Consider the following 5,781-nt stretch of genomic DNA (forward strand, 5'->3'; position numbering starts at 1 on the left):
AGGGAAGGCTGCATCATTGTCCCCTTAGCCTTGATTGGGGAGGTGTGTGAGTGGGGGACCGGCTTAAGCGGTTTGCGGGCATGGGAGAGGTAGGGAATACTAAAGCAGAATGCTGCAGACACACCTCAGCAGGTTAGGCGACTGTTGCTGAGGGGTTATATTTAGACATGCCATGCCTGTAATGCTATGGCTTTCTTCCATTTACTGCTGCTACATGTGCTGTAAAATGTGTGCTTTGGCCCTGGAGATGGAGTTTGTGCCGTCATAGCGAAAATAAAAATTTCGTTTTGGACCCCGTTGCGAAAATCAATAGTTGGCACCCAAGAGCCCATGTACAGAAATGTGTAATCAGAGCTCTATCTCCAAGGACCGGCTCGCTGCCCTTATTCCATTGAGCTCACCACATTAGGATTGCGATGTGTACATGCTCTGAGCAGCCCCAGTCCCTTATGCTGCACTCAATGGACTTGGAGCTGTGAAAGATTCCACTCCCATCTCAGCACCTTGCTCTATGTGGGTCTGCTTCTTGGTCAATTGGTATGATTGTTGCTTTGGGTGCGATAGGGTTGCGGCTTCAAATCCTAAACTGCTGTTGTTTTATTGTGATAGAAGATTTAAATCTTGTGTTTATTTTGTATTTGGAAAGAGTCAAAAAAGAAGTGAGGGCTCGTCCGGGATTTGAACCCAGGACCTCTCGCACCCTAAGCGAGAATCATACCCCTAGACCAACGAGCCACTGCACAGCTGCTGTGCATAATTTCATAAGACTCTCAGATCCACTTTTCCACAGACTGGAGCAGTATCCTCTTATTCATGTTTCAATCGCGCAGTGCAAGATGCTAGAGATCATGGAGAGGATCAGGCAGGGCGGGGCATCGTACAGAGTCAGAGTTGCTTTCAGCAAAATGACACCTCTTTTTTTCAAAACTGTGTACATAAATTAACAAAACGGGCAATGTCTTTCCACCTCTAAATTTAATAGGAGGGTGAACTGATATTAACGATCAGTTGTGATTGCAACACAAAACTCCCATTTAATATCATGCATAAATGAACAGTAAAATAGGAAGCAGTGCTGATGTGGCACGCCACAAGGCTGACTGCTCGCTCATGGCTATGCTCACAGCTGGCTCGTTGGTCTAGGGGTATGATTCTCGCTTTGGGTGCGAGAGGTCCCGGGTTCAAATCCCGGACGAGCCCCGTTTTGTTTTGGATACATTTAAACGCTCCTTTCGCACCCTGAGCAACAATCACAACCCAAGACCAAGAAGCCATCTATGAGCAGTGGCAAACTATCACCCAACTGCAGGAAGGATCGACTGAAAAGCGCTCATATTTTTTTCACATCAATATAGGAAGGGCAGTAAAAAACACACGCGAGAAAGATACACTGAAAAGGCGTCATATCAAAAACGAGAAGAAGAGCGTGTGAGTGGTCTAAAGACGTGGGGCTTGCAGGATTAAGCCACTCCAAAGATCACACGCAGTCTTGGTTGGACAGGGGCATGCAAACAAATTATGTAATAGTTGTTCCAAGCCCTCGAGGTCTGTGAGTGCCTCATTTGGGAGGGGAGGAATTCACCTGTGTGTGATTCTGACCCATTGTGTGCAGGTGAAAAAATACGGATCCAAGAACGGGAGGAGGGATAAACCTGCTCCAAGGGATTCCTATATAGCTCAGTGCGGAGGGATGAACCACTACACGAGAGATCCAAGGGATTCCTATACAGCTGGGCGGGGAGGGGTGGACCTGTACATTGGAGATCTGGTATAGTCCTATGGGATTCTTCAGGGAAGGATGAATATGGGAGAGACAAGGGATTCTTATACAGCTGGGCGGGCAGGGATAAGAGATCTTATGTTCATATAGTGCTCAGTGGAGAAGGATGAACGTGGGAGATCTGTGGGTTTCCTATACAGCTCGGTGGGCTGGGATGTACCTGTACATGGGAGATCTGCTATTTTCCTATTGGGCTCTGCAGGGAAGGATGGACATGGGTGATCCGTGGGATTCCGATACAGCTGGGAAGGGAGGGACGAACCTGTACATTGGAGATCTTATATTCCTATAGGGCTCTGCAGGGAGGATGAACATGGGAGATCCAAGGTATTCCTATCCACTTGGCAGGGAGAGTTGGACCTGTACATGAGAGATCTGTTATATTCATATAGGGGTCTGCAGGGAAGGATGGACATGGGTGATCCGTGGGATTCATATACGGGTGGGCAGGGAGGGATGGACCTGTACATGGGAGATGTGAAATATTCCTATGGGATTCTTCAGGGAAGGATGAATATGGGAGCGCCAAGGGATTCCTACACGGGTGGGCAGGGAGGGATGGACCTGTACATGGGAGATGTGTTATATTCCTATTCTGCAGGGAAGGATGGACGTGGGTGATCCGTGGGATTCCGATACAGCTGGGCATGGAGGGATGAACCTGTACATGGGAGATCTGGTATATTCCTATAGGGCTCTTCAGGGAAGGATGAATATGGGAGATCAAAGGGATTCCTAAGCAGCTGGGTGGGGAGGGGTGGGCCTGTACATGGGAGATCTATATATTCCTATAGGGCTCTTCAGGGAAGGATGAATATGGGCGATCCAAGGGATTCCTATGCAGGTGGGCGGGGAGGGATGGACATGCACATGAGAGATCTGTATATTCCTCTTCAGGGAAGGATGAATATGGGAGATCCAAGGGATCCCTTCACAGCTGGGTGGGGAGGGATGGACCTTTACAGGGGAGATCTGGTATATTCCTATAGGGCTCTTCAGGGAAGGATGAATATGGGAGATCCAAGGGATCCCTTCACAGCTGGGTGGGGAGGGATGGACCTTTACATGGGAGATCTGGCATATTCCTATAGGGCTCTTCAGGGAAGCCTGAAAATGGGAGACCCAAGGGATTCCTATGCAGCTGAGCGGGGAGGGGTGAACCTGTACATGGGGGATCTGTTATATTCCTAAAGGTCTCTGCTGGGAAGGATGAACATTGGGGATCTGTGAGATCCATGTAGGGCTCAGTGGGAAGTGAGGAATATGTTCAATCCTATGTGTGCTATTCCTATACAGCTGTGCTCGGAGGGATGAGCAGACACATAGATGTGAGGGATTTCTGTAGGGATGCACGGGGAGGGATGTACATGCTAATGTGTGCAAATTCCATTCAGCTCTAAATTGAGGGATGAACTTATAAACGGGAGATCTCTAGAAGAATGAACATATACATGGGAGATCTGTGGGATTCTCATGGGGGTGGGGGGAAATGATATATAGTAGATGTGGGGGATTCTTAAAGGGCTCTGCGGAGAGGGATGAACCTGCACAGGGAAGATTTATGGGGTTTGTATATTGGCTCATCGGGAAGGGATTAACCTGTTCCTGGGAGATATATGGGATGAGGCCTATATGGCTTCGCAGGGAGGGATAACCCTGCACATGGTGATCAATGGGATTCCTATACAGTTCTGCGTGGAGAGATGAGCCGATAAATGACAGATATCTGAGGTCCCTTTGCTACCTTTGCAGGGATGGAGGAAACGAAACACAGGAGATATGGGGGATTCCTCTAGGGCTCTGAGGGGAATGGTGAGCCTTTAAACTGAAGATCCTTGGCATTCCTATTGAGCACGACGGACGGGATGAACCTGGGCATTCCTATATGCAAGATTCCTATTGGGCTCCACGGGGAGGGGTGAATCGGCTCCTGTGAGATATATTGGATGATGCATATGCAGCTTTGCCGGAAGGGATGAACCTGTAATTGGGAGATTTGGGGGATTTCCATACTAGATTTGCAAGAAGGGAGGAAACGATACATGCGAGATATGAGGGATTTCTAGATGGCTTAGCTGGGAATGTTGAACCTGTACACTGGAGATCCTTGGGATTTCTATAGGGCCCTGCGCAAGGGATGAACCTGTGCATTCCTAAATATGCGATTCCTATACGGCTCTGCAGGGGGGGATGAACCTGTAGATGGGAAATCTGGGGGATTCCCACACTAGAAAACCTTCATCTGTGGGTATTGGGCTCTTGGTGGAAAAGCGTGGAATCTGCCACAACAAAAAAAAAAGGAAAGGGTCCCTGTCATGCGGATTGATACCTCTTAAGTACTAGGCCGAAGAAGAAGGCCGTTGAGGTAATGAAGGATTATCCAATGAGGAGATATAGTGAGGTCAACGTTCAGCCGCTAAACACTGGGGACAATTCCTAGCAAAACGTTTGACAGCAAAAGAAAAGTGTATTCTAAAAATGGGAAAACTCTCAACGAAGGTAGAGGAGGGTGGAGGGCAAGGCAGAGTGCATGAAGTTCTGGGGCATTTGTACCGTGTACCTATTCCCCCCTGCCGCTTACGCTGCTTTGCACGGACCAGGCAACCATTAAGGGCGCTTCAGGTATAGGCAACGAGTACATGGGGATAGAGGGCACACTTGCCCCTGTTCTCCTCAAACAATGGGGGGGCAGGAGTATTATGTTGCCCCGTGGAGTTTCTACAACCACAAACCATGAAATATAAAAGATTCAGTGACATGCTCTTCGATATCACTGGGCGAAGCAGGGCTTCTGGCTCCTCCCGTGCTGGGCTCGGACTTAATAAAGCTTAGTACACAGCTTGCAAAATTAGCAAGTGTTGCTCATTTCAAAGGGGGAAGGCTGCATCATTGTCCCCTTAGCCTTGATTGGGGAGGTGTGTGAGTGGGGGACCGGCTTAAGCGGTTTGCGGGCATGGGAGAGGTAGGGAATACTAAAGCAGAATGCTGCAGACACACCTCAGCAGGTTAGGCGACTGTTGCTGAGGGGTTATATTTAGACATGCCATGCCTGTAATGCTATGGCTTTCTTCCATTTACTGCTGCTACATGTGCTGTAAAATGTGTGCTTTGGCCCTGGAGATGGAATTTGTGCCGTCATAGCGAAAATAAAAATTTCGTTTTGGACCCTGTTGCGAAAATCAATAGTTGGCACCCAAGAGCCCATGTAAAGAAATGTGTAATCAGAGCTCTATCTCCAAGGACCGGCTCGCTGCCCTTATTCCATTGAGCTCACCACATTAGGATTGCGATGTGTAAATGCTCTGAGCAGACCCAGTCCCTTATGCTGCACTCAATGGACTTGGAGCTGTGAAAGATTCCACTCCCATCTCAGCACCTTGCTCTATGTGGGTCTGCTTCTTGGTCAATTGGTATGATTGTTGCTTTGGGTGCGATAGGGTTGCGGCTTCAAATCCTAAACTGCTGTTGTTTTATTGTGATAGAAGATTTAAATCTTGTGTTTATTTTGTATTTGGAAAGAGTCAAAAAAGAAGTGAGGGCTCGTCCGGGATTTGAACCCAGGACCTCTCGCACCCTAAGCGAGAATCATACCCCTAGACCAACGAGCCACTGCACAGCTGCTGTGCATAATTTCATAAGACTCTCAGATCCACTTTTCCACAGACTGGAGCAGTATCCTCTTATTCATGTTTCAATCGCGCAGTGCAAGATGCTAGAGATCATGGAGAGGATCAGGCAGGGCGGGGCATCGTACAGAGTCAGAGTTGCTTTCAGCAAAATGACACCTCTTTTTTTCAAAACTGTGTACATAAATTAACAAAACGGGCAATGTCTTTCCACCTCTAAATTTAATAGGAGGGTGAACTGATATTAACGATCAGTTGTGATTGCAACACAAAACTCCCATTTAATATCATGCATAAATGAACAGTAAAATAGGAAGCAGTGCTGATGTGGCACGCCACAAGGCTGACTGCTCGCTCATGGCTATGCTCACAGCT

General features: G+C 47.9%; 1 non-coding gene across 1 annotated transcript; it reads left to right on the top strand.

Annotated features, from left to right (window-relative positions):
* The first annotated feature begins 1,128 nt into the window (after positions 1-1,128).
* Positions 1,129-1,200, top strand: TRNAP-UGG (transfer RNA proline (anticodon UGG)). The gene has a single exon. It is a non-coding gene; the product is annotated as a tRNA-Pro (tRNA).
* Positions 1,201-5,781: the final 4,581 nt, after the last annotated feature.

Source organism: Ambystoma mexicanum, chromosome 12, assembly GCF_040938575.1.
Source record: "Ambystoma mexicanum isolate Mex_15411 chromosome 12, UKY_AmexF1_1, whole genome shotgun sequence".
Lineage (NCBI taxonomy): Eukaryota > Metazoa > Chordata > Amphibia > Caudata > Ambystomatidae > Ambystoma > Ambystoma mexicanum.